General features: G+C 47.5%; 25 non-coding genes across 25 annotated transcripts; 10 read left to right on the top strand and 15 right to left on the bottom strand.

The window, feature by feature from the left end:
• Positions 1–125: 125 nt before the first annotated feature.
• Trnaq-uug (transfer RNA glutamine (anticodon UUG)) lies at positions 126–197 on the bottom strand. Its single transcript has one exon. It is a non-coding gene; the product is annotated as a tRNA-Gln (tRNA).
• A 1,128-nt stretch (positions 198–1,325) lies between these two features.
• On the bottom strand, positions 1,326–1,397 carry Trnaq-uug (transfer RNA glutamine (anticodon UUG)). The gene has a single exon. It is a non-coding gene; the product is annotated as a tRNA-Gln (tRNA).
• A 557-nt stretch (positions 1,398–1,954) lies between these two features.
• Positions 1,955–2,026, top strand: Trnap-ugg (transfer RNA proline (anticodon UGG)). The gene has a single exon. It is a non-coding gene; the product is annotated as a tRNA-Pro (tRNA).
• Positions 2,027–2,525: 499 nt separating this feature from the next.
• Trnaq-uug (transfer RNA glutamine (anticodon UUG)) lies at positions 2,526–2,597 on the bottom strand. Its single transcript has one exon. It is a non-coding gene; the product is annotated as a tRNA-Gln (tRNA).
• A 1,128-nt stretch (positions 2,598–3,725) lies between these two features.
• Positions 3,726–3,797, bottom strand: Trnaq-uug (transfer RNA glutamine (anticodon UUG)). The gene has a single exon. It is a non-coding gene; the product is annotated as a tRNA-Gln (tRNA).
• Positions 3,798–4,353: 556 nt separating this feature from the next.
• Positions 4,354–4,425, top strand: Trnap-ugg (transfer RNA proline (anticodon UGG)). Its single transcript has one exon. It is a non-coding gene; the product is annotated as a tRNA-Pro (tRNA).
• Positions 4,426–4,923: 498 nt separating this feature from the next.
• Trnaq-uug (transfer RNA glutamine (anticodon UUG)) lies at positions 4,924–4,995 on the bottom strand. Its single transcript has one exon. It is a non-coding gene; the product is annotated as a tRNA-Gln (tRNA).
• A 556-nt stretch (positions 4,996–5,551) lies between these two features.
• Trnap-ugg (transfer RNA proline (anticodon UGG)) lies at positions 5,552–5,623 on the top strand. The gene has a single exon. It is a non-coding gene; the product is annotated as a tRNA-Pro (tRNA).
• Positions 5,624–6,121: 498 nt separating this feature from the next.
• On the bottom strand, positions 6,122–6,193 carry Trnaq-uug (transfer RNA glutamine (anticodon UUG)). Its single transcript has one exon. It is a non-coding gene; the product is annotated as a tRNA-Gln (tRNA).
• Positions 6,194–6,749: 556 nt separating this feature from the next.
• Trnap-ugg (transfer RNA proline (anticodon UGG)) lies at positions 6,750–6,821 on the top strand. Its single transcript has one exon. It is a non-coding gene; the product is annotated as a tRNA-Pro (tRNA).
• A 498-nt stretch (positions 6,822–7,319) lies between these two features.
• Positions 7,320–7,391, bottom strand: Trnaq-uug (transfer RNA glutamine (anticodon UUG)). Its single transcript has one exon. It is a non-coding gene; the product is annotated as a tRNA-Gln (tRNA).
• Positions 7,392–7,947: 556 nt separating this feature from the next.
• On the top strand, positions 7,948–8,019 carry Trnap-ugg (transfer RNA proline (anticodon UGG)). Its single transcript has one exon. It is a non-coding gene; the product is annotated as a tRNA-Pro (tRNA).
• Positions 8,020–8,517: 498 nt separating this feature from the next.
• On the bottom strand, positions 8,518–8,589 carry Trnaq-uug (transfer RNA glutamine (anticodon UUG)). Its single transcript has one exon. It is a non-coding gene; the product is annotated as a tRNA-Gln (tRNA).
• Positions 8,590–9,716: 1,127 nt separating this feature from the next.
• Positions 9,717–9,788, bottom strand: Trnaq-uug (transfer RNA glutamine (anticodon UUG)). The gene has a single exon. It is a non-coding gene; the product is annotated as a tRNA-Gln (tRNA).
• Positions 9,789–11,543: 1,755 nt separating this feature from the next.
• Positions 11,544–11,615, top strand: Trnap-ugg (transfer RNA proline (anticodon UGG)). Its single transcript has one exon. It is a non-coding gene; the product is annotated as a tRNA-Pro (tRNA).
• Positions 11,616–12,114: 499 nt separating this feature from the next.
• Positions 12,115–12,186, bottom strand: Trnaq-uug (transfer RNA glutamine (anticodon UUG)). Its single transcript has one exon. It is a non-coding gene; the product is annotated as a tRNA-Gln (tRNA).
• Positions 12,187–18,391: 6,205 nt separating this feature from the next.
• Positions 18,392–18,463, bottom strand: Trnaq-uug (transfer RNA glutamine (anticodon UUG)). Its single transcript has one exon. It is a non-coding gene; the product is annotated as a tRNA-Gln (tRNA).
• Positions 18,464–19,019: 556 nt separating this feature from the next.
• Trnap-ugg (transfer RNA proline (anticodon UGG)) lies at positions 19,020–19,091 on the top strand. Its single transcript has one exon. It is a non-coding gene; the product is annotated as a tRNA-Pro (tRNA).
• A 499-nt stretch (positions 19,092–19,590) lies between these two features.
• Positions 19,591–19,662, bottom strand: Trnaq-uug (transfer RNA glutamine (anticodon UUG)). Its single transcript has one exon. It is a non-coding gene; the product is annotated as a tRNA-Gln (tRNA).
• Positions 19,663–21,416: 1,754 nt separating this feature from the next.
• On the top strand, positions 21,417–21,488 carry Trnap-ugg (transfer RNA proline (anticodon UGG)). Its single transcript has one exon. It is a non-coding gene; the product is annotated as a tRNA-Pro (tRNA).
• A 498-nt stretch (positions 21,489–21,986) lies between these two features.
• Positions 21,987–22,058, bottom strand: Trnaq-uug (transfer RNA glutamine (anticodon UUG)). Its single transcript has one exon. It is a non-coding gene; the product is annotated as a tRNA-Gln (tRNA).
• A 556-nt stretch (positions 22,059–22,614) lies between these two features.
• Trnap-ugg (transfer RNA proline (anticodon UGG)) lies at positions 22,615–22,686 on the top strand. Its single transcript has one exon. It is a non-coding gene; the product is annotated as a tRNA-Pro (tRNA).
• Positions 22,687–23,184: 498 nt separating this feature from the next.
• On the bottom strand, positions 23,185–23,256 carry Trnaq-uug (transfer RNA glutamine (anticodon UUG)). Its single transcript has one exon. It is a non-coding gene; the product is annotated as a tRNA-Gln (tRNA).
• Positions 23,257–23,810: 554 nt separating this feature from the next.
• Trnap-ugg (transfer RNA proline (anticodon UGG)) lies at positions 23,811–23,882 on the top strand. The gene has a single exon. It is a non-coding gene; the product is annotated as a tRNA-Pro (tRNA).
• Positions 23,883–24,382: 500 nt separating this feature from the next.
• Positions 24,383–24,454, bottom strand: Trnaq-uug (transfer RNA glutamine (anticodon UUG)). The gene has a single exon. It is a non-coding gene; the product is annotated as a tRNA-Gln (tRNA).
• Positions 24,455–26,236: the final 1,782 nt, after the last annotated feature.

The raw sequence follows: 26,236 nt of genomic DNA, 5'->3' as shown, positions 1-26,236 counted from the left end.
TTCCCCAATCACGTGTGGACGGCTATTAACAATTTGCATTACATGATCCTAGCTAAAATTCTGGATATACAATTCCAACTACCAGCTCGTACACATTTCTAGAAACGATCGCAAAACACAGAGTCAGGTTCCACCGAGACTCGAACTAGGATCGCTGGATTCAAAGTCCAGAGTGCTAACCATTACACCATGGAACCGGGTGCCTCTAACGGACTAAAATTGAGCAGCATTTTGACATTAAACCGATAAGCTGCGATTTATTACATGTAGCGTCCTCAGGAAGTGTTTGCGTGGCTAATGACGCAACCAAGTAGGCTAAAAGTGGAGGGAGCAACTTGGAATGTAGCTAGAATTGTTGCCATTATTCGTACATGAAGTGATGTCAAAGGGTCAGGTAATCAAATTCGCGGAACAGCCACTTTCGTATGGTCAATGCTTTGTGCTGGATGCAGCCTAGCTATGAAAACAGCTATGGACACAGAGTACTGTCGAAAAGTGCGTGCTGTCACACAACGCTATGTAGTGGGCGGATGGTGCGTGACACGATAACATTTGCACTTCACACGATCGACATAATGTTACACAACTCAAGAAGCTCTTTCAGCCTTCACATACACTGGTCCTCAGCACAGCTCATGTTGTAGGAGTAGGATTAAGAAATCTCTTTGAGAATATGGTCCAGATTGGATGCTGCACATAGCAAGTGCGGCAAGATTTCAGTAGGAGGCGGGATGCACAGATGCTCCCTTGTGCGGCCTGTTGGTCTAGGGGTATGATTCCTGCTTTGGGTGCAGTAGGTCCCGGGTTTCAAATCCCGGACAGGCACTACTTTTCACTTTCGCGACAACCAAGCACTACGATAAACTAGCGAGTCTCTGAAAGTAGACCATGCAACAGGACAAACTGCATGTCGTGCCACCGGCCAATGATACTGGCAAGTGCGTCTTGTGGAAAGTAAATCTACGAAGCAGGATTAAGCCGTCTTCGATTACTTATATCTATATCTAAAGACTGACACGTATAACGATTCTATTGGTTTCCCAGGAACTAGTACATCGCATGCACGTTTGTTAAATGCACGCGCATGCAGCACCCAAAACGGAGTGATGCTGGGACAAGCAGCTGTGGTCGTCTTCTCGCAGTTGAAACCCTTACGTTCCGTTATTAATCCTAGTAGCAAAAGCATAAGCATTTGGAGCGTTCCCCAATCACGTGTGGACTGCTATTAACAATTTGCATTACATGATCCTAGCTAAAATTCTGGATATACAATTCCAACTACCAGCTCGTACACATTTCTAGAAACGATCGCAAAACACAGAGTCAGGTTCCACCGAGACTCGAACTCGGATCGCTGGATTCAAAGTCCAGAGTGCTAACCATTACACCATGGAACCGGGTGGCTCTAGCCGACTTCAATTGAGCAGCATTTTGACATTAAACCGATAAACTGCGATTTATTACATGTAGCGTCCTCCGGAAGGGTTTGCGTGGCTAATGACGCAACCAAGTAGGCTGAAAGTGGAGGGAGCAACTTGGAATGTAGCTAGAATTCTTGCCATTATTCGTACATGAAGTGATGTCAAAGGGTCAGGTAATCAAAATTCGCGGAACAGCCACTTTCGTATGGTGAATGCTTTGTGCTGGATGCAGCCTAGCTATGAAAACAGCTATGGACACAGAGTACTGTCGAAAAGTGCGTGCTGTCACACAACGCTACGTAGTAGGCGGATGGTGCGTGACACGATAACATTTGCACTTCACATGATCGACATACTGTTACACAACTCAAGCAGCTCTTTCAGCCTTCACATACACTGGTCCTCAGCACAGCTCATGTTGTAGGAGTAGGATTAAGAAATCTCTTTGAGAATATGGTCCAGATTGGTTGCTGCACCTAGCAAGTGCGGCAAGATCTCAGTAGGTGGCGGGATGCACAGATGCTTCCTTGTGCGGCCTGTTGGTCTAGGGGTATGATTCCTGCTTTGGGTGCAGGAGGTCCCGGGTTCAAATCCCGGACAGGCCCTACTTTTCACTTTCGCGACAACCAAGCACTACGATAAACTAGCGAGTCTCTGAAAGTAGACCATGCAACAGGACAAACTGCATGTCGTGCCACCGGCCAATGATACTGGCAAGTGCGTCTGGTGGAAAGTAAATCTACGAAGCAGGATTAAGCCGTCTTCGACTACTTATATCTATATCTAAAGACTGACACGTATAACGATTCTATTGGTTTCCCAGGAACTAGTACATCGCATGCACGTTTGTTAAATGCACGCGCATGCAGCACCCAAAACGGAGTGATGCTGGGACAAGCAGCTGTGGTCGTCTTCTAGCAGTTGAAACCCCTACGTTCCGTTATTAATCCTAGTAGCAAAAGCATAAGCATTTGGAGCGTTCCCCAATCACGTGTGGACGGCTATTAAAAATTTGCATTACATGATCCTAGCTAAAATTCTGGATATACAATTCCAACTACCAGCTCGTACACATTTCTAGAAACGATCGCAAAACACAGAGTCAGGTTCCACCGAGACTCGAACTAGGATCGCTGGATTCAAAGTCCAGAGTGCTAACCATTACACCATGGAACCGGGTGCCTCTAACGGACTAAAATTGAGCAGCATTTTGACATTAAACCGATAAGCTGCGATTTATTACATGTAGCGTCCTCAGGAAGTGTTTGCGTGGCTAATGACGCAACCAAGTAGGCTAAAAGTGGAGGGAGCAACTTGGAATGTAGCTAGAATTCTTGCCATTATTCGTACATGAAGTGATGTCAAAGGGTCAGGTAATCAAATTCGCGGAACAGCCACTTTCGTATGGTGAATGCTTTGTGCTGGATGCAGCCTAGCTATGAAAACAGCTATGGACACAGAGTACTGTCGAAAAGTGCGTGCTGTCACACAACGCTATGTAGTGGGCGGATGGTGCGTGACACGATAACATTTGCACTTCACACGATCGACATAATGTTACACAACTCAAGAAGCTCTTTCAGCCTTCACATACACTGGTCCTCAGCACAGCTCATGTTGTAGGAGTAGGATTAAGAAATCTCTTTGAGAATATGGTCCAGATTGGATGCTGCACATAGCAAGTGCGGCAAGATTTCAGTAGGAGGCGGGATGCACAGATGCTCCCTTGTGCGGCCTGTTGGTCTAGGGGTATGTTTCCTGCTTTGGGTGCAGTAGGTCCCGGGTTTCAAATCCCGGACAGGCACTACTTTTCACTTTCGCGACAACCAAGCACTACGATAAACTAGCGAGTCTCTGAAAGTAGACCATGCAACAGGACAAACTGCATGTCGTGCCACCGGCCAATGATACTGGCAAGTGCGTCTTGTGGAAAGTAAATCTACGAAGCAGGATTAAGCCGTCTTCGATTACTTATATCTATATCTAAAGACTGACACGTATAACGATTCTATTGGTTTCCCAGGAACTAGTACATCGCATGCACGTTTGTTAAATGCACGCGCATGCAGCACCCAAAACGGAGTGATGCTGGGACAAGCAGCTGTGGTCGTCTTCTCGCAGTTGAAACCCTTACGTTCCGTTATTAATCCTAGTAGCAAAAGCATAAGCATTTGGAGCGTTCCCCAATCACGTGTGGACTGCTATTAACAATTTGCATTACATGATCCTAGCTAAAATTCTGGATATACAATTCCAACTACCAGCTCGTACACATTTCTAGAAACGATCGCAAAACACAGAGTCAGGTTCCACCGAGACTCGAACTCGGATCGCTGGATTCAAAGTCCAGAGTGCTAACCATTACACCAAGGAACCGTGTGCCTCTAGCCGACTAAAATTGAGCAGCATTTTGACATTAAACCGATAAGCTGCGATTTATTACATGTAGCGTCCTCAGGAAGTGTTTGCGTGGCTAATGACGCAACCAAGTAGGCTGAAAGTGGAGGGAGCAACTTGGAATGTAGCTAGAATTGTTGCCATTATTCGTACATGAAGTGATGTCAAAGGGTCAGGTAATCAAATTTGCGGAATAGCCACTTTCGTATGGTGAATGCTTTGTGCTGGATGCAGCCTAGCTATGAAAACAGCTATGGACACAGAGTACTGTCGAAAAGTGCGTGCTGTCACACAACGCTACGTAGTAGGCGGATGGTGCGTGACACGATAACATTTGCACTTCACACGATCGACATACTGTTACACAACTCAAGAAGCTCTTTCAGCCTTCACATACACTGGTCCTCAGCACAGCTCATGTTGTAGGAGTAGGATTAAGAAATCTCTTTGAGAATATGGTCCAGATTGGATGCTGCACCTAGCAAGTGCGGCAAGATCACAGTAGGTGGAGGGATGCACAGATGCTTCCTTGTGCGGCCTGTTGGTCTAGGGGTATGACTCCTGCTTTGGGTGCAGGAGGTCCCGGGTTCAAATCCCGGACAGGCCCTACTTTTCACTTTCGCGACAACCAAGCACTACGATAAACTAGCGAGTCTCTGAAAGTAGACCATGCAACAGGACAAACTGCATGTCGTGCCACCGGCCAATGATACTGGCAAGTGCGTCTTGTGGAAATTAATCTACGAAGCAGGATTAAGCCGTCTTCGATTACTTATATCTATATCTAAAGACTGACACGTATAACGGTTCTATTGGTTTCCCGGGAATTAGTACATCGCATGCACGTTTGTTAAATGCACGCGCATGCAGCACCCAAAACGGAGAGATACTGGGACCAGCAGCTGAGGTCGTCTTTTCGCAGTTTAACCCCTTACGTTCCGTTATTAATCCTAGTAGCAAAAGCATAAGCATTTGGAGCGTTCCCCAATCACGTGTGGACGGCTATTAACAATTTGCATTACATGATCCTAGCTAAAATTCTGGATATACAATTCCAACTACCAGCTCGTACACATTTCTAGAAACGATCGCAAAACACAGAGTCAGGTTCCACCGAGACTCGAACTCTGATCGCTGGATTCAAAGTCCAGAGTGCTAACCATTACACCATGGAACCGGGTGCCTCTAGCGGACTTAAATTAAGCAGCATTTTGACATTAAACCGATAAGCTGCGATTTATTACATGTAGCGTCCTCAGGAAGTGTTTGCGTGGCTAATGACGCAACCAAGTAGGCTGAAAGTGGAGGGAGCAACTTGGAATGTAGCTAGAATTCTTGCCATTATTCGTACATGAAGTGATGTCAAAGGGTCAGGTAATCAAATTCGCGGAACAGCCACTTTCGTATGGTGAATGCTTTGTGCTGGATGCAGCCTAGCTATGAAAACAGCTATGGACACAGAGTACTGTCGAAAAGTGCGTGCTGTCACACAACGCTACGTAGTAGGCGGATGGTGCGTGACACGATAACATTTGCACTTCACACGATCGACATACTGTTACACAACTCAAGAAGCTCTTTCAGCCTTCACATACACTGGTCCTCAGCACAGCTCATGTTGTAGGAGTAGGATTAAGAAATCTCTTTGAGAATATGGTCCAGATTGGATGCTGCACCTAGCAAGTGCGGCAAGATCACAGTAGGTGGCGGGATGCACAGATGCTTCCTTGTGCGGCCTGTTGGTCTAGGGGTATGATTCCTGCTTTGGGTGCAGGAGGTCCCGGGTTCAAATCCCGGACAGGCCCTACTTTTCACTTTCGCGACAACCAAGCACTACGATAAACTAGCGAGTCTCTGAAAGTAGACCATGCAACAGGACAAACTGCATGTCGTGCCACCGGCCAATGATACTGGCAAGTGCGTCTTGTGGAAATTAATCTACGAAGCAGGATTAAGCCGTCTTCGATTACTTATATCTATATCTAAAGACTGACAGGTATAACGATTCTATTGGTTTCCCGGGAACTAGTACATCGCATGCAAGTTTGTTAAATGCACGCGCATGCAGCACCCAAAACGGAGTGATGCTGGGACAAGCAGCTGAGGTCGTCTTCTCGCAGTTGAAACCCTTACGTTCCGTTATTAATCCTAGTAGCAAAAGCATAAGCATTTGGAGCGTTCCCCAATTACGTGTGGACGGCTATTAACAATTTGCATTACATGATCCTAGCTAAAATTCTGGATATACAATTCCAACTACCAGCTCGTACACATTTCTAGAAACGATCGCAAAACACAGAGTCAGGTTCCACCGAGACTCGAACTCGGATCGCTGGATTCAAAGTCCAGAGTGCTAACCATTACACCATGGAACCGGGTGCCTCTAACGGACTTAAATTGAGCAGCATTTTGACATTAAACCGATAAGCTGCGATTTATTACATGTAGCGTCCTCAGGAAGTGTTTGCGTGGCTAATGACGCAACCAAGTAGGCTGAAAGTGGAGGGAGCAACTTGGAATGTAGCTAGAATTCTTGCCATTATTCGTACATGAAGTGATGTCAAAGGGTCAGGTAATCACATTCGCGGAATAGCCACTTTCGTATGGTGAATGCTTTGTGCTGGATGCAGCCTAGCTATGAAAACAGCTATGGACACAGAGTACTGTCGAAAAGTGCGTGCTGTCACACAACGCTACGTAGTAGGCGGATGGTGCGTGACACGATAACATTTGCACTTCACACGATCGACATACTGTTACACAACTCAAGAAGCTCTTTCAGCCTTCACATACACTGGTCCTCAGCACAGCTCATGTTGTAGGAGTAGGATTAAGAAATCTCTTTGAGAATATGGTCCAGATTGGATGCTGCACCTAGCAAGTGCGGCAAGATCACAGTAGGTGGCGGGATGCACAGATGCTTCCTTGTGCGGCCTGTTGGTCTAGGGGTATGATTCCTGCTTTGGGTGCAGGAGGTCCCGGGTTCAAATCCCGGACAGGCCCTACTTTTCACTTTCGCGACAACCAAGCACTACGATAAACTAGCGAGTCTCTGAAAGTAGACCATGCAACAGGACAAACTGCATGTCGTGCCACCGGCCAATGATACTGGCAAGTGCGTCTTGTGGAAATTAATCTACGAAGCAGGATTAAGCCGTCTTCGATTACTTATATCTATATCTAAAGACTGACACGTATAACGATTCTATTGGTTTCCCGGGAACTAGTACATCGCATGCACGTTTGTTAAATGCACGCGCATGCAGCACCCAAAACGGAGAGATACTGGGACCAGCAGCTGAGGTCGTCTTTTCGCAGTTTATTCCCTTACGTTCCGTTATTAATCCTAGTAGCAAAAGCATAAGCATTTGGAGCGTTCCCCAATCACGTGTGGACGGCTATTAACAATTTGCATTACATGATCCTAGCTAAAATTCTGGATATACAATTCCAACTACCAGCTCGTACACATTTCTAGAAACGATCGCAAAACACAGAGTCAGGTTCCACCGAAACTCGAACTCGGATCGCTGGATTCAAAGTCCAAAGTGCTAACCATTACACCATGGAACCGTGTGCCTCTAGCCGACTAAAATTGAGCAGCATTTTGACATTAAACCGATAAGCTGCGATTTATTACATGTAGCGTCCTCAGGAAGTGTTTGCGTGGCTAATGACGCAACCAAGTAGGCTGAAAGTGGAGGGAGCAACTTGGAATGTAGCTAGAATTCTTGCCATTATTCGTACATGAAGTGATGTCAAAGGGTCAGGTAATCAAATTTGCGGAACAGCCACTTTCGTATGGTGAATGCTTTGTGCTGGATGCAGCCTAGCTATGAAAACAGCTATGGACACAGAGTACTGTCGAAAAGTGCGTGCTGTCACACAACGCTACGTAGTAGGCGGATGGTGCGTGACACGATAACATTTGCACTTCACACGATCGACATACTGTTACACAACTCAAGAAGCTCTTTCAGCCTTCACATACACTGGTCCTCAGCACAGCTCATGTTGTAGGAGTAGGATTAAGAAATCTCTTTGAGAATATGGTCCAGATTGGATGCTGCACCTAGCAAGTGCGGCAAGATCACAGTAGGTGGCGGGATGCACAGATGCTTCCTTGTGCGGCCTGTTGGTCTAGGGGTATGATTCCTGCTTTGGGTGCAGGAGATCCCGGGTTCAAATCCCGGACAGGCCCTACTTTTCACTTTCGCGACAACCAAGCACTACGATAAACTAGCGAGTCTCTGAAAGTAGACCATGCAACAGGACAAACTGCATGTCGTGCCACCGGCCAATGATACTGGCAAGTGCGTCTTGTGGAAATTAATCTACGAAGCAGGATTAAGCCGTCTTCGATTACTTATATCTATATCTAAAGACTGACACGTATAACGATTCTATTGGTTTCCCGGGAACTAGTACATCGCATGCACGTTTGTTAAATGCACGCGCATGCAGCACCCAAAACGGAGAGATACTGGGACCAGCAGCTGAGGTCGTCTTTTCGCAGTTTAACCCCTTACGTTCCGTTATTAATCCTAGTAGCAAAAGCATAAGCATTTGGAGCGTTCCCCAATCACGTGTGGACGGCTATTAACAATTTGCATTACATGATCCTAGCTAAAATTCTGGATATACAATTCCAACTACCAGCTCGTACACATTTCTAGAAACGATCGCAAAACACACAGTCAGGTTCCACCGAGACTCGAACTCGGATCGCTGGATTCAAAGTCCAGAGTGCTAACCATTACACCATGGAACCGGGTGGCTCTAGCCGACTTCAATTGAGCAGCATTTTGACATTAAACCGATAAACTGCGATTTATTACATGTAGCGTCCTCAGGAAGTGTTTGCGTGGCTAATGACGCAACCAAGTAGGCTGAAAGTGGAGGGAGCAACTTGGAATGTAGCTAGAATTCTTGCCATTATTCGTACATGAAGTGATGTCAAAGGGTCAGGTAATCAAATTCGCGGAACAGCCACTTTCGTATGGTGAATGCTTTGTGCTGGATGCAGCCTAGCTATGAAAACAGCTATGGACACAGAGTACTGTCGAAAAGTGCGTGCTGTCACACAACGCTACGTAGTAGGCGGATGGTGCGTGACACGATAACATTTGCACTTCACACGATCGACATACTGTTACACAACTCAAGCAGCTCTTTCAGCCTTCACATACACTGGTCCTCAGCACAGCTCATGTTGTAGGAGTAGGATTAAGAAATCTCTTTGAGAATATGGTCCAGATTGGTTGCTGCACCTAGCAAGTGCGGCAAGATCTCAGTAGGTGGCGGGATGCACAGATGCTTCCTTGTGCGGCCTGTTGGTCTAGGGGTATGATTCCTGCTTTGGGTTCCAGAGGTCCCGGGTTCAAATCCCGGACAGGCCCTACTTTTCACTTTCGCGACAACCAAGCACTACGATAAACTAGCGAGTCTCTGAAAGTAGACCATGCAACAGGACAAACTGCATGTCGTGCCACCGGCCAATGATACTGGCAAATGCGTCTTGTGGAAAGTAAATCTACGAAGCAGGATTAAGCCGTCTTCGATTACTTATATCTATATCTAAAGACTGACACGTATAACGATTCTATTGGTTTCCCGGGAACTAGTACATCGCATGCACGTTTGTTAAATGCACGCGCATGCAGCACCCAAAACGGAGAGATACTGGGACCAGCAGCTGAGGTCGTCTTTTCGCAGTTTAACCCCTTACGTTCCATTATTAACCCTAGTAGCAAAAGCATAAGCATTTGGAGCGTTCCCCAATCACGTGTGGACGGCTATTAACAATTTGCATTACATGATCCTAGCTAAAATTCTGGATATACAATTCCAACTACCAGCTCGTACACATTTCTAGAAACGATCGCAAAACACAGAGTCAGGTTCCACCGAGACTCGAACTCGGATCGCTGGATTCAAAGTCCAGAGTGCTAACCATTACACCATGGAACCGGGTGCCTCTAGCCGACTAAATTTGAGCAGCATTTTGACATTAAACCGATAAGCTGCGATTTATTACATGTAGCGTCCTCAGGAAGTGTTTGCGTGGCTAATGACGCAACCAAGTAGGCTGAAAGTGGAGGGAGCAACTTGGAATGTAGCTAGAATTTTTGCCATTATTCGTACATGAAGTGATGTCAAAGGGTCAGGTAATCAAATTCGCGGAACAGCCACTTTCGTATGGTGAATGCTTTGTGCTGGATGCAGCCTAGCTATGAAAACAGCTATGGACACAGAGTACTGTCGAAAAGTGCGTGCTGTCACACAACGCTACGTAGTAGGCGGATGGTGCGTGACACGATAACATTTGCACTTCACACGATCGACATACTGTTACACAACTCAAGCAGCTCTTTCAGCCTTCACATACACTGGTCCTCAGCACAGCTCATGCTGTAGGTGTCGGATTAAGAAACCTATTCGGGAATATGGTCCATACTGGATGCTGCAACTAGCAAGTGCGGCAGGATCTCAGTAGGTGGCCGGATGCACAGATGCTTCCTTGTGCGGCCTGTTGGTCTAGGGGTATGATTCCTGCTTTGGGTGGAGGAGGTCCCCCGTTCAAATCCCAGACAGGCCCTACTTTTCTCTTTCGCAACAACGAAGCACTACGATATACTAGCGAGTCTCTGAAAGTAAACCATGCAACAGGACAAACGGCATGTCGTGCACCGGCCAATGATACTGGCAAGTGCGTCTTGTGGAAAGTAAATCTACGAAGCAGGATTAAGCCGTCTTCGATTACTTATATCTATATCTAAAGACTGACACGTATAACGATTCTATTGGTTTCCCAGGAACTAGTACATCGCATGCACGTTTGTTAAATGCACGCGCATGCAGCACCCAAAACGGAGAGATACTGGGACCAGCAGCTGAGGTCGTCATTTCGCAGTTGAGCCCCTTACGTTCCGGTATTAATCCTAGTAGCAAAAGCATAGGCATTTGGAGCGTTCCCCATTCACGTGTTGACTGCTATTAACAATTTGCATTACATGATCCTAGCTAAAATTCTGGATATACAATTCCAACTACCAGCTCGTACACATTTCTAGAAACGATCGCAAAACACAGAGTCAGGTTCCACCGAGACTCGAACTCGGATCGCTGGATTCAAAGTCCAAAGTGCTAACCATTACAACATGGAACAGGGTGCCTCTAGCCGACTTCAAATGGAGCAGCATTTTGACATTACACCGATAAGCTGGGATTTATTACATGTAGCGTCCTCAAGAAGTGTTTGCGTGGCTAATGACGCAACCAAGTAGGCTGAAAGTGGAGGGAGCAACTTGGAATGTAGCTAGAATTCTTGCCATTATTCGTACATGAAGTGATGTCAAAGGGTCAGGTAATCAAATTCGCGGAACAGCCACTTTCGTATGGTGAATGCTTTGTGCTGGATGCAGCCTAGCTATGAAAACAGCTATGGACACAGAGTACTGTCGAAAAGTGCGTGCTGTCACACAACGCTACGTAGTAGGCGGATGGTGCGTGACACGATAACATTTGCACTTCACACGATCGACATACTGTTACACAACTCAAGAAGCTCTTTCAGCCTTCACATACACTGGTCCTCAGCACAGCTCATGTTGTAGGAGTAGGATTAAGAAATCTCTTTGAGAATATGGTCCAGATTGGATGCTGCACCTAGCAAGTGCGGCAAGATCACAGTAGATGGCGGGATGCACAGATGCTTCCTTGTGCGGCCTGTTGGTCTAGGGGTATGATTCCTGCTTTGGGTGCAGGAGGTCCCGGGTTCAAATCCCGGACAGGCCCTACTTTTCACTTTCGCGACAACCAAGCACTACGATAAACTAGCGAGTCTCTGAAAGTAGACCATGCAACAGGACAAACTGCATGTCGTGCCACCGGCCAATGATACTGGCAAGTGCGTCTTGTGGAAAGTAAATCTACGAAGCAGGATTAAGCCGTCTTCGATTACTTATATCTATATCTAAAGACTGACACGTATAACGATTCTATTGGTTTCCCAGGAACTAGTACATCGCATGCACGTTTGTTAAATGCACGCGCATGCAGCACCCAAAACGGAGAGATACTGGGACCAGCAGCTGAGGTGGTCTTTTCGCAGTTTAACCCCTTACGTTCCGTTATTAACCCTAGTGGCAAAAGCATAAGCATTTGGAGCGTTCCCCTATCACGTGAGGACGGCTATTAACAATTTGCATTACATGATCCTAGCTAAAATTCTGGATATACAATTCCAACTACCAGCTCGTACACATTTCTAGAAACGATCGCAAAACACAGAGTCAGGTTCCACCGAGACTCGAACTCGGATCGCTGGATTCAAAGCCCAGAGTGCTAACCTTTACACCATGGAACCGGGTGCCTCTAGCGGACTTAAATTGAGCAGCATTTTGACATTAAACTGATAAGCTGCGATTTATTACATGTAGCGTCCTCAGGAAGTGTTTGCGTGGCTAATGACGCAACCAAGTAGGCTGAAAGTGGAGGGAGCAACTTGGAATGTAGCTAGAATTCTTGCCATTATTCGTACATGAAGTGATGTCAAAGGGTCAGGTAATCAAATTCGCGGAACAGCCACTTTCGTATGGTGAATGCTTTGTGCTGGATGCAGCCTAGCTATGAAAACAGCTATGGACACAGAGTACTGTCGAAAAGTGCGTGCTGTCACACAACGCTACGTAGTAGGCGGATGGTGCGTGACACGATAACATTTGCACTTCACACGATCGACCTACTGTTACACAACTCAAGCAGCTCTTTCAGCCTTCACATACACTGGTCTTCAGCACAGCTCATGTTGTAGGAGTAGGATTAAGAAATCTCTTTGAGAATATGGTCCAGATTGGATGCTGCACCTAGCAAGTGCGGCAAGATCTCAGTAGGTGGCGGCAGTCTGCCGCCGGCAGTGCTGCGGGGCGGTCACGCGCCAGAGCGCTGCGGGCGATGCGCGCACGGTGTGTTTGTGTTTACTTCGGCCGCTGTAAGTGCCGTTTTCCCTTCTAGACCACCATGGCGCACAACTATCGGAAGAAGACATTACGTTTCAACTTTTGTTCTGACTTCGCCCGACCCAAGGCCCTGGAGGTAGAACGATTTATTCGCGATGAAGTTAAGATACCACCAACGGATCTAATTGGTATCCACTTGTCGATAGTTAGCAGTACCGTCTACGTCAAAATGATCAACGATGCGGCGTGCGACAAGGTGCTTCAAGAGGCAAAACGTGGACTGCGCTTCTGCCATTCCGACGGCAACGTCGGACCCGTTACCGTCGATCACGCAGGTCTCGGCACACGGACGATAAGGATATTCGAACTGCCGTTCGAACTACCTGCAGACGTCGTCATAGAGGCGCTCCGTCCCTATGGCAACGTTCTGGAACATGTTGCCGAATGATGGGTACAATTTCAGACCTATCCCGTTTTAAACGGTGTTAGACAGGTCCGCATCGAGTTGCAGAAACACGTGCCTTCTTATCTACGTATCGGAGGCTGCCGTGCCATTATAATGTACGACGGCCAACCTCGAACCTGTTCCGGTTGCGGGAAAGAAGGTCACCTACGGTCTGAATGCATTCAACGACGTGTCGCGCAGCTCCCGTTGTCGGAAGCGTCCGTCACACCCACTATGACCGCCCTACCGGTCACTTACGCAGCGGCTCTTGCCACGTCTACAGTTTCGTCCAGTCCGTCGCCCGTTCCTTCCGATCGGCACGTCCCACCGTCCCAGTCACCTATGGACGGTGCGGACGTCCCACCTGACAACCTTGCCGCCGAACAGGCTCCCGCACAGGACGCTGAGGAGAACAGTACTTCTTCACAACACCTGTTTGACAATTTCATTGTACCCACCGACGCATTCGAACTAGGTCGACGCTCTTCCTTGCCGTCGTCCGACACTGAGGAACACATGCGCAAACAACGCTCGCCACGTAGGCGCAAACGCCGTCGCCGTTCACCCACGGGCTCTCAAAGCGTCGCCACCCGCGACGACGAAGACGACACCCAACCAACCGACATTTCCATGCAGAGGTCGGCAGACAACTTTCATGATGATCAAGACATTTCGCAGGACGGGACCTCTATGGAGGTCGCCACGCACAATGTAACGATCGGTGCGCCGGTTGAGACGCCTGTCTCCCCGCCGACAACTCCAGAATTCTCTCACCACGACGCAATTCCCATGGACATTGGACGGACCCATGGCATAGGAGCATGGGCCGACGAGATTGAGGAAGATACGCCCCCTCCTCCGGATGAGTTGCCTCCGCCGGACAAGGCTGCCTGTTAACATCAAAAGCGAGGCCGTGCACCTGATGGGACGGGACTTCCTGTCGGTGCCCTCCTTTTACTTGCCTTGGTGATGGTAGATGCGCGTCCACCACCACTGAAACAAACGTATCGGTTTGCCACTCTGAACGTCAACATGATCGGCACTGTACCCAAGCTGCAACTCCTATGTGACATGCTTCGGGCCTCTGACGTCGACGTCGCCCTTCTTCAGGAAGTGCGCGTTGCCACACTACCACCAGTCTACGGCTACGACTCATACACGTCCACATGTGATCAATCAGGGCGCGGAGTGGCTTTCTACATACGCGAAGGAATCCCACTCAAGGACACGACAATCCTTCCCTGTGGAAGAGGCATGGCTGTTACCCTCTTCGACACGCGCGTCATCAATATCTACGCTCCGTCTGGCTCCACGAACCGTCGGCAGCGGTCCACTTTCTTCGGACATGACGTGGCGCCCCTGTTTTCTGGAAGCTATGATCGCCTTATCATGGGAGGCGATTTCAACTGTGTCCTCCATCCGCAGGACCAAATGCCTGGTTATTCGCCATGCCCGGCGCTTCTCACCTTAATCGAAGATTTTCACCTAGTGGATGTTTGGGAGAAGATTCATGGCAATACCCCCGGTTTCACCCATTATACAGCACATTCTGCGAGCAGACTGGACCGGTTATATGTCTCTGCCCACCTTGGCAATGACGTCGCCCAAGCTGAACGGTGGCCCCTTGCATTCTCGGACCATTGCGCCGTCATTTGCTCCCTGGCTCTGCCACCTCAGTCAGTGTGGCGCAGCAGAGGTTACTGGAAGCTTAATACCTCCCTCCTTAATGATCCACACTGCCGACAATGTATTGCCACTACGTGGGAGTCTTGCGAAAGACGCCTTCCGCAGTACACATCCACGTTCCATTGGTGGCTCAAATGTGCCAAACCTGCGATCAGAAAGGCCTTCATACAATGTGGCAAGGACGCAGCAGCATGGCATCGAGACACCACAAATTTTTACTACGCCGTCCTCCGTGAGCTCGATGCACTCCCTCCATCACCTGACACCCATAGGGAACGACAACGTACCAAAGCTCGTCTCCTCTCTCTTCAACGTGCACGACTGCATGGTGTCGTGGTGCGTTCCCGACGACAAGACCTCCTCCACGACGAAACCCCATCCACAATCCATGCCGCATCCGACCACAGTCGTCGACGTCGACTCTTCGTCTCCCACATCACGACCTCCGATGGTGTTCACCACACAACACAGGCGGCGGTGGTGTCTGCCTTTGCTGAACATTATCGCCAATTTTATGATGATGAACAGATGGCGACGCCCATTCCTGATGATCTCCGTCCTTCCCCTGACCGGACACTCACCGTAGCGGAGTCAACGTCCATGATGTCTGCAATCACCGCAGAAGAGGTAGTAGATGCGATCAACAGAGGGGCCAAAAACAAATCACCAGGACCAGATGGTCTCCCAGTGGAGTTTTACCGGGCGTTCACCACGTTGATGCTTCCTCGCTGGACGGAAATGATTCAGGAACTCTTTACTCCATCCTTCCCAATTCCCCCTGAATTCGTCACTGGCATTCTTCTACCTGTGCCTAAACCGAAGGGAGGGTCTCATGTCTCTGAATATCGCCCCCTTACACTCCTGAATGCAGACTATAAAATCTATGCACGCCTCTTAGCAGCGCGCATGCGCACCGTCTTACCTACGGTCCTTTCACCTGAGCAGACTGCACGTGGTTGTGGGGCCACCTTACAAACAGCCCTAGGAGAATGCCGTGACCTCATTGCACTGGCGTCGGTTTGTCGCCTTCGTGCAGCACTGGTATCCGTCGATTTCACGAGTGCCTTTGATCGCGTTCGACACCCATTCCTCCTCATGGTGGCGACACGCATGGGATTCCCATTACTTTTTGTCGATGCCATTCGCCGGTTACTACTTCCCGCCGTCTCGATGGTACAAGTCAATGGGAGGCTTGTAGGACCGATTCCTATACGCCGCTCTGTACGTCAAGGATGCCCTATGTCTACTTTACTATATGCCATTGCACTTGAGCCCCTCATCACTGGACTTACCTCTAGACTGCAGGGCCTCACTTTGCGTGACTACACTTTTCACTGTAGGGCTTATGCGGACGATCTTCTCTTTCTCACCTGCTCCTCCACGGAACTCAGTGACGCCATCCAATGGATCCACCAGTATGGACATCTTTCTGGTAGCATTCTTAATGTCCGTAAATCGACTATGATGCACATTGGGCGCGGCCTCCCGGCTATGGTGCCGAACCCACTCCCAGTCAGTACCACCCTTCGTTACTTGGGTATCGAATTTACGAGCTCCACACACCGCACAGTGGCCCTGGCTTACCGGCGGCTTTTGCAGTCGATTCGGCACCATGTCCGCGGTCAAGTGCACCGTAACTTAAACCTACTCCAACGTGTGTCCTATGTCAACATGTATGTAGCCCCTAAACTGGTACACGTCGCCCAGATCCTCCCAATGCCGTTACTCCTTAGCCGCCGCATCCAATCAGCCTTTGGATATTTCGTGTCAGCAGGGGCACTTTTCAAAGTCCGCTACAGCACTTTAACATTGCCTCCTGCAAAAGGTGGCCTCGGACTCGTCAACGTGCGGGCACGATCTTCTGCACTCTTTGTCCACACTCTGTTGCGGCACTGGCAGGGGACGGTTCCGTCCTTAACACGTAGTCTCTTAGATATCCTCCGACCAGCTTCTCTTGATCCACCGATCAATGTGGCACCTATTTCTCCATTATTGTACCACGTCGCCAATTGTTTCATAGAACTCAGCTACGTTCGGGCCGATCTTCCAGTCGCACATCCTCCCCGTACAAAAGATTATTATCGTTTGTTTATGCTGTCCAACCCTTGTGACCCCATGGTGCTACGGCATCCTGACATTAACTGGCGCACAGTTTGGGGGTGTGTGCATGCACCCTTTTTACCGTCGTCTGTGTCTGCACTCTGGTATGTTTTAGTTTATGGAAAGTTCCCGACTAACAGTCGACTTTATCGCATAGGACTAGCCACCTCCCCACTCTGCCCTGACTGTCAGCTCGAAGACACCGACGAGCACCGTCTTACGTGCCCCCTGAAACAAAACGTATGGCTCCTCATCCAACGAATCATGGGCTTTTACCTCCGTGCCCCGCCAACGACGGTAACCCCGGATTTCCTGTTGTTGCCCCAGACATTTCACTAACCTCTTGCTAAGCACCATACTCTCATCTGGGTTCGAGGACTGGCTTTAGAATACCTCTTTCAAAATGGTCCACATACAGTCCTTGACTTCTGGTACAAAGTTGTGACCTCGCATAGCACCCTCACCCGAAAACCATCTTACCGACAAACTTTTGCCGGTTATCTCCGCAGTGTCTTCCTTGACCCCCCTCAAAGCTGGGGTGTACCATGCATACCTGTCACATGATGCAACACCCTTATCCACGTTCCCATGTATCGACAAAAAAAAAAAAAAATTAAAAAAAAGCAAAAAGACAGAATATGTTATACTTTGTTGTATTTAATGTTTTTTCTTTTTAATGTATTTATTTATTTTTTTGCTTAACTAACAGTTATTTGTATATGTTTAAATGGAATGGTACCTTGAAGAACTCTTGCATAGTGAATATATATGTACTTTTAGTTTCTTCAATACAAATTATTACAAAAAAAAGAAACAAAAAAAAAGGGGGTATGATTCCTGCTTTGGGTGCAGGAGGTCCCGGGTTCAAATCCCGGACAGGCCCTACTTTTCACTTTCGCGACAACCAAGCACTACGATAAACTAGCTAGTCTCTGAAAGTAGACCATGCAACAGGACAAACTGCATGTCGTGCCACCAGCCAATGATACTGGCAAGTGCGTCTTGTGGAAAGTAAATCTACGAAGCAGGATTAAGCCGTCTTCGATTACTTATATCTATATCTAAAGACTGACACGTATAACGATTCTATTGGTTTCCCAGGAACTAGTACATCGCATGCACGTTTGTTAAATGCACGCGCATGCAGCACCCAAAACGGAGAGATACTGGGACCAGCAGCTGAGGTCGTCTTTTCGCAGTTGAACCCCTTACGTTCCGTTATTAGTCCTAGTAGCAAAAGCATAAGCATTTGGAGCGTTCCCCAATCACGTGTGGACGGCTATTAACAATTTGCATTACATGATCCTAGCTAAAATTTTGGACACACAATTCCAACTACCAGCTCGTACACATTTCTAGAAACGATCGCAAAACACAGAGTCAGGTTCCACCGAGACTCGAACTCGGATCGCTGGATTCAAAGTCTAGAGTGCTAACCATTACACCATGGAACCGGGTGCCTCTAGCGGACTTAAATTGAGCAGCATCGTGACATTAAACCGATAAGCTGCGATTTATTACATGTAGCGTCCTCAGGAAGTGTTTGCGTGGCTAATGAAGCAACCAAGTAGGCTGAAAGTGGAGGGATCAACTTGGAATGTAGCGAGAATTCTTGCCAGTATTCGTACATGAAATGATGTCAAAGGGTCAGGCAATTAAAAACATGGAACAGCCACTTTCGTATGGTGGATGCCTTGTGCTGGAAGCAGCCTATCTATGAAAACAGCTAAGGACACAAAGGACTGTCGAAAAGTGCGTGCTGTCACACAACGCTACGTAGTGGGCGGATGGTGCGTGACACGATAACATTTGCACTTCACACGATCGACATACTGTTACACAACTCAAGCAGCTCTTTCAGCCTTCAAATAAACTGGTCCTCAGCACAGCTCATGTTGTAGGAGTCGGATTAGGAAACCTCTTTGAGAATATGGTCCAGATTGGATGCTTCAACTAGCAAGTGCGGCAAGATCTCAGTAAGTGGCGGGGTGCACAGATGCTTCCTTGTGCGGCCTGTTGGTCTAGGGGTATGATTCCTGCTTTGGGTGCAGGAGGTCCCGGGTTCAAATCCCGGACGGGCCCTAATTTTAACTTTCGCGACAACCAAGCACTACGATAAACTAGCGAGTCTCTGAAAGTAAGCCATGCAACAGGACAAACTGCATGTCGTGCCACCGGCCAATGATACTGGCAAGTGCGTCTTGTGGAAAGTAAATCTACGAAGCGGGATTAAGCCGTCTTCGATTACTTATATCTATATCTAAGGGCTGACACGTATAACGTTTCTATTCGTTTCCCAGGAACCAGTACATCGCATGCACGTTTGTTAAATGCACGCGCATGCAGCACCCAAAACGGAGAGATGCTGGGACAAGCAGCTGAGGTCGTCTTCTCGCAGTTGAACCCCTTACGTTCCGTTATTAATCCTAGTAGCAAAAGCATAAGCATTTGGAGCGTTCCCATTTCACGTGTGGACTGCTATTAACAATTTGCATTACATCATCCTAGATAAAATTCTGGATATACAATTCCAACTAAAAGCTCGCACACATTTCTAGAAACGATCGCAAAACACAGCGTCAGGTTCCACCGAGACTCGAACTCGGATCGCTGGATTCAAAGTCCAGAGTGCTAACCATTACATCATGGAACCGGGTGCCTCTAGCGGACTTAAATTGAGCAGCATCATGACATTAAACCCATTAGCTGCGATTTATTACATGTCGCGTCGTCAGGAAGTGTTTGCGTGGCTAATGAAGCAACCAAGTAGGCTGAAAGTGGAGGGAGCAACTTGGAATGTAGCGAGAAATCTTGCCAGTATTCGTACATGAAGTGATGTCAAAGGGTCAGGTAATCAAAATCGCGGAACAGCCACTTTCGTATGGTGGATGCTTTGTGCTGGAAACAGCCTAGCTATGAAAACAGCTATGATCACAGTGTACTGTCGAAAAGTGCGTGCGGTCACACAACGCTACGTAGTGGGCGGATGGTGCGTGACACGATAACACTTGCACTTCACACGATCGACATACTGTCACACAACTCAAGCAGCTCTTTCAGCCTTCACATACACTTGTCCTCAGCACAGCTCATGTTGTAGGAGTCGGATTAAGAAACCTCTTTGAGAATATGGTCCATACTGGATGCTGCAACTAGCAATTGCCGCAGGATCTCAGTAGGTGGCGGGGTGCACACCTGCTTCCTTGTGCGGCCAGTTGGTCTAGGGGTATGATTCCTGCTTTGGGTGCAGGAGGTCCCGGGTTCAAGTCACGGACAGGCCCTACATTTCACTTTCGCGACAACCAAGCACTACGATAAACTAGCGAGTCTCTGAAAGTAAGCCATGCTACAGGGCAAACTGCATGTCGGGCCACCGGCCAATGATATTGGCAAGTGCGTCTTCTGGAAAGCAATCTCCGAAGCAGGATTAAGCCGTCTTCGATTACTTATATCTATACCTAAGGACTGACGCGTACAACGATTCGATTCGTTTCCCAGGAACTAGTACATCGCATGCACGTTTGTTAAATGCACGCGCATGCAGCACCCAAAACGGAGAGATACTGGGACCAGCAGATGAGGCCGTCTTTTCGCAGTTGAACCCCTTACGTTCCGTTATTAATCCTAGCAGCAAAATCATAAGCATTTGGAGCGTTCCCCATACACGTGTGGACTGCTATTAACAATTTGCATTACATGATCCTAGCTAAAATTCTGGATATACAATTCCAACTACCAGCTCGTACACATTTCTAGAAACGATCGCAAAACACAGCGTCAGGTTCCACCGAGACTCGAACTTGGATCGCTGGATTCAAAGTCCAGGGTGCTAACCATTGCACCATGGAATCGGGTGCCTCTAAAGGACTTAAATTGAGCTGCACGTTGACATTAAACGGATAAGCTGCGATTTATTACATGTAGTGTCCTCAGGAAGTGTTTGCGTGGCTAATGAAGCAACCAAGTAGGCTGAAAGTGGAGGGAGCAACTTGGAATGTAGCGAGAATTCTTGCTTGTATTCGTACATGAAGTGATGTCAAAGGGTCAGGTAATCAAAATCGCGGAACAACCACTTTCGTATCATGGATGCCTTGTGCTGGAAGCAGCCTAGCTATGAAAAAACCTATGGACACAGAGTACTGTCGAAAAGTGCGTGCTGTCACGCAACGCTACGTAATGGGCGGATGGTGCGTGACACGATAACATTTGCACTTCCCACGAGCGACATACTGTTACACAACTCAAGCAGCTCTTTCAGCCTTCAAATACACTGGTCCTCAGCACAGCTGATGTTGTAGGAGTCGGATTAAGAAACCTCTTTGAGAATATGGTCCAGATTGGATGCTTCAACTAGCAAGTTCGGCAAGATTTCAGTAGGTGGCGGGGTGAACAGATGCTTCCTTGTGCGGCCTGTTGGTCTAGGGGTATGATTCCTGCTTTGGGTGCAGGAGGTCCCGGGTTCAAATCCCGGACGGGCCCTAGTTTTCACTTTCGCGACAACCAGGCACTACGATAAACTAGCGAGTCTCTGAAAGTAAGCCATGCAACAGGGCAAACTGCATGTCGTGCCACCGGCCAATGATATTGGCAAGTGCGTCTTCTGGAGAGCAATCTACGAGGCAGGATTAAGCCGTCTTCGATTACTTATATCTATACCTAAGGACTGACGCGTACAACGAGTCGATTCGTTTCCCAGGAACTAGTACATCGCATGCACGTTTGTTAAATTCACGCGCATGCAGCACCCAAAACGGAGAGATACTGTGACCAGCAGCTGAGGTCGTCTTTTCGCAGTTGAACCCCTTACGTTCCGTTATTAGTCCTAGTAGCAAAAGCATAAGCGTTTGGAGCGTTCCCCATACACGTGTGGACTGCTATTAACAATTTGCATTACATGATCCTAGCTAAAATTTTGGATATACAATTCCAACTACGAGCTCGTACACATTTCTAGAAACGATCGCAAAACACAGAGTCAGGTTCCACCGAGACTTGAACTCGGATCGCTGGATTCAAAATCTAGAGTGCTAACCATTACACCATGGAACCGGGTGCCTCTAGCGGACTTAAATTGAGCAGCATCGTGACATTAAACCGATAAGCTGCGATTTATTACATGTAGCGTCCTATGGAAGTGTTTGTGTGGCTAATGAAGCAACCAAGTAGGCTGAAAGTGGAGGGATCAACTTGGAATGTAGCGAGAATTCTTGCCAGTATTCGTACATGAAATGATGTCAAAGGGTCAGGCAATCAAAAACGCGGAACAGCCACTGTCGTATGGTGGATGCCTTGTGCTGGAAGCAGCCTATCTATGAAAACAGCTAAGGACACAAAGGACTGTCGAAAAGTGCCTGCTGTCACACAACGCTACGTAGTGGGCGGATGGTGCGTGACACGATAACATTTGCACTTCACACGATCGACATACTGTTACACAACTCAAGCAGCTCTTTCAGCCTTCACATACACTGGTCCTCAGCACAGCTCATGTTGTAGGAGTAGGATTAAGAAACCACTTTGAGAATATGGTCCATACTGGATGCTGCAACTAGCAATTGCGGCAGGATCTCAGTAGGTAGCGGGGTGCACACCTGCTTCCTTGTGCGGCCTGTTGGTCTAGGGGTATGATTCCTGCTTTGGGTGCAGGAGGTCCCGGGTTCAAATCACGGACCGGCCCTACGTTTCACTTTCGCGACAACCAAGCACTACGATAAACTAGCAAGTCTCTGAAAGTAAGCCATGCAACAGGGCAAACTGCATGTCGGGCCACCGGCCAATGATATTGGCAAGTGCGTCTTCTGGAAAGCAATCTACGAGGCAGGATTAAGCCGTCTTCGATTACTTATATCTATACCTAAGGACTGACGCGTACAACGAGTCGATTCGTTTCCCAGGAACTAGTACATCGCATGCACGTTTGTTAAATTCACGCGCATGCAGCACCCAAAACGGAGAGATACTGTGACCAGCAGCTGAGGTCGTCTTTTCGCAGTTGAACCCCTTACGTTCCGTTATTAGTCCTAGTAGCAAAAGCATAAGCGTTTGGAGCGTTCCCCATACACGTGTGGACTGCTATTAACAATTTGCATTACATGATCCTAGCTAAAATTTTGGATATACAATTCCAACTACGAGCTCGTACACATTTCTAGAAACGATTGCAAAACACAGATTCAGGTTCCACCGAGACTCGAACTCGGATCGCTGGATTCAAAGTCCAGAGTGCTAACCATTACACCGTGGAACCTGGTGCCCCTCGCGGCCTGAAATTGAGCAGCATCATGACGTTAAACCTATAAGCTGCGATTTATTACATGTAGCGTCCTCAGGAAGTGTTTGCGTGGCTAATGAAGCAACCAAGTAGGCTGAAAGTGGAGGGAGCAACTTGGAATGTAGCGAGAATTCTTGCCAGTATTCGTACATGAAGTAATGTCGAGGGGTCAAGCAATCAAAAACGCGGAACAGCCACTTTCGTATCATGGATTCCTTGTGCTGGAAGCAGCCTAGCTATAAACAGCTATGGACACAGAGGACTGTCGAAAAGTGCGTGCTGTCACACATCGCTACGTAGTGGGCGGATGGTGCGTGACACGATAACATTTGCACTTCACACGATCGACATACTGTTACACAACTCAAGCAGCTCTTTCAGCCTTCAAATACACTGGTCCTCAGCACAGCTCATGTTGTAGGAGTCGGATTAGGAAACCTCTTTGAGAATATGGTCCAGATTGGATCCTTCAACTAGCAAGTGCGGCAAGATCTCAGTAAGTGGCGGGGTGCACAGATGCTTCCTTGTGCGGCCTGTTGGTCTAGGGGTATGATTCCTGCTTTGGTTGCAGGAGGTCCCGGGTTCAAATCCCGGACGGGCCCTACTTTTCACTTTCGCGACAACCAAGCACTACGATAAACTAGCGGTGTCTCTGAAAGTAAGCCATGCAACAGGACAAACTGCATGTCGTGCCACCGGCCAATGATACTGGCAAGTGCGTCTTGTGGAAAGTAAATCTACGAAGCAGGATTAAGCCGTCTTCGATTACTTATATCTATATTAAAAGACTGACACGTACAACGATTCTTTTCGTTTCCCAGGAACTAGTACATCGCATGCACGTGTGTTAAATGCACGCGCATGCAGCACCCAAAACGGAGAGATACTGGGACCAGCAGCTGAGGTCGTCTTCTCGCTGTTGAACTCCTTACGTTCCGTTATTTATCCTAGTAGCAAAAGCATAAGCATTTGGAGCGTTCCCCATTCACGTGTGGACTGCTATTAACCATTTGCATTACATGGTCCTAGCTAAAATTCTGGATATACAATTCCAACTACCAGCTCGTACACATTTCTAGAAACGATCGCAAAACACAGAGTCAGGTTCCACCGAGACTCGAACTCGGATCGCTGGATTCAAAGTCCAGAGTGCTAACCATTACACCATGGAACCGGGTGCCTCTAGCGGACTTAAATTGAGCAGCATCTTGACGTTAAACCGATAAGCTGCGATTTATTACATGTAGCGTCCTCAGGAAGTGTTTGCGTGGCTAATGAAGCAACCAAGTAAGCTGAAAGTGGAGGGAGCAACTTGGAATGTAGCGAGAATTCTTGCCAGTATTCTTGCCAGTATTCGTACATGCCCCCCCATGAACCATGGACCTTGCCGTTGGTGGGGAGGCTTGTGTGCCTCAGCGATACAGATGGCCCTACCGTAGGTGCAACCACAACGGAGGGGTATCTGATGAGAGGCCAGACAAACGTGTGGTTCGTGAAGAGGGGCAGCAGCCTTTTCAGTAGTTGCAGGGGCAACAGTCTGGATGATTGACTGATCTGGCCTTGCAACATTAACCAAAACGGCGTTGCTGTGCTGGTACTGCGAACGGCTGAAAGCAAGGGAAAAACTACAGCCGTAATTTTTCCCGAGGACATGCAGCTTTACTGTATGATTAAATGATGGTGGCATCCTCTTGGGTAAAATATTCCGGAGGTAAAATAGTCCCCCATTCGGATCTCCGGGTGGGGACTACTCAGGAGGATGTCGTTATCAGGAGAAAGAAAACTGGCGTTCTACGGATAGGAGCGTGGAATGTCAGATCCCTTAATCGGGCAGGTAGGTTATAAAATTTAAATAGTGAAATGGATAAGTTAAAGTTAGATATAGTGGGAATTAGTGAAGTTCGGTGGCAGGAGGAACAAGACTTCTGGTCAGGTGATTACACGGTTATAAACACAAAATCAAATAGGGGTTATGCAGGAGTAGGTTTAATAATGAATAGGAAAATAGGAATGCGGGTAAGCTACTACAAACAGCATAGTTAACGCATTATTGTGGCCAAGATAGATACGAAGCCCACACCTACTACAGTAGTACAAGTTTATATGCCAACTAGCTCTGCAGATGACGAAGAAATTGAAGAAATGTACGATGAAATAAAAGAAATTATTCAGATAGTGAAGGGAGACGAAAATTTAATAATAATGGGTGACTGAAATTCGAGTGTAGGAAAAGGGAGAGAAGGAAACATAGTAGGTGAATATGGATTGGGGCTAAGAAATGAAAGAGGAAGCCGCCTAGTAGAATTTTGTACAGAGCACAACTTAGTCATACGTAACACTTGGTTTAAGAATCATGAAAGAAGGTTGTATACGTGGAAGAACCCTGGAGATACTAAAAGGTATCAGATAGATTATATAATGGTAAGACAGAGATTTAGGAACCAGGTTTTAAGTTGTAAGACATTTCCAGGGGCAGATGTGGACTCTGACCACAATCTATTGGTTCTGACCTGTAGATTAAAACTGAAGAAACTGCAAAAATGTGGGAAATTAAGGAGATGGGACCTGGATAAACTGAAAGAACCAGAGGTTGTACAGAGTTTCAGGGAGAGCATAAGGGAACAATTGACAGGAATAGGGGAAAGAAATACAGTAGAAGAAGAATGGGTAGGTCTGAGGGATGAAGTAGTGAAGGCAGCAGAGGATAAAGTAGGTAAAAAGACGAGGGCTGCTAGAAATCCTTGGGTAACAGAAGAAATATTGAATTTAATTGATGAAAGGAGAAAATATAAAAATGCAGTAAATGAAGCAAGCAAAAAGGAATACAAACGTCTCAAAAATGAGATCGACATGAAGTGCAAAATGGCTAAACAGGGATGGCTAGAGGACAAATGTAAGGATGTAGAGGCTTATCTCACTAGGGGTAAGATAGATACTGCCTACAGGAAAATTAAAG

This window comes from Schistocerca gregaria, chromosome 2, assembly GCF_023897955.1.
Source record: "Schistocerca gregaria isolate iqSchGreg1 chromosome 2, iqSchGreg1.2, whole genome shotgun sequence".
Taxonomy (NCBI): Eukaryota; Metazoa; Arthropoda; class Insecta; order Orthoptera; family Acrididae; genus Schistocerca; species Schistocerca gregaria.
This window is presented reverse-complemented; position numbering and strand designations above follow the sequence as displayed.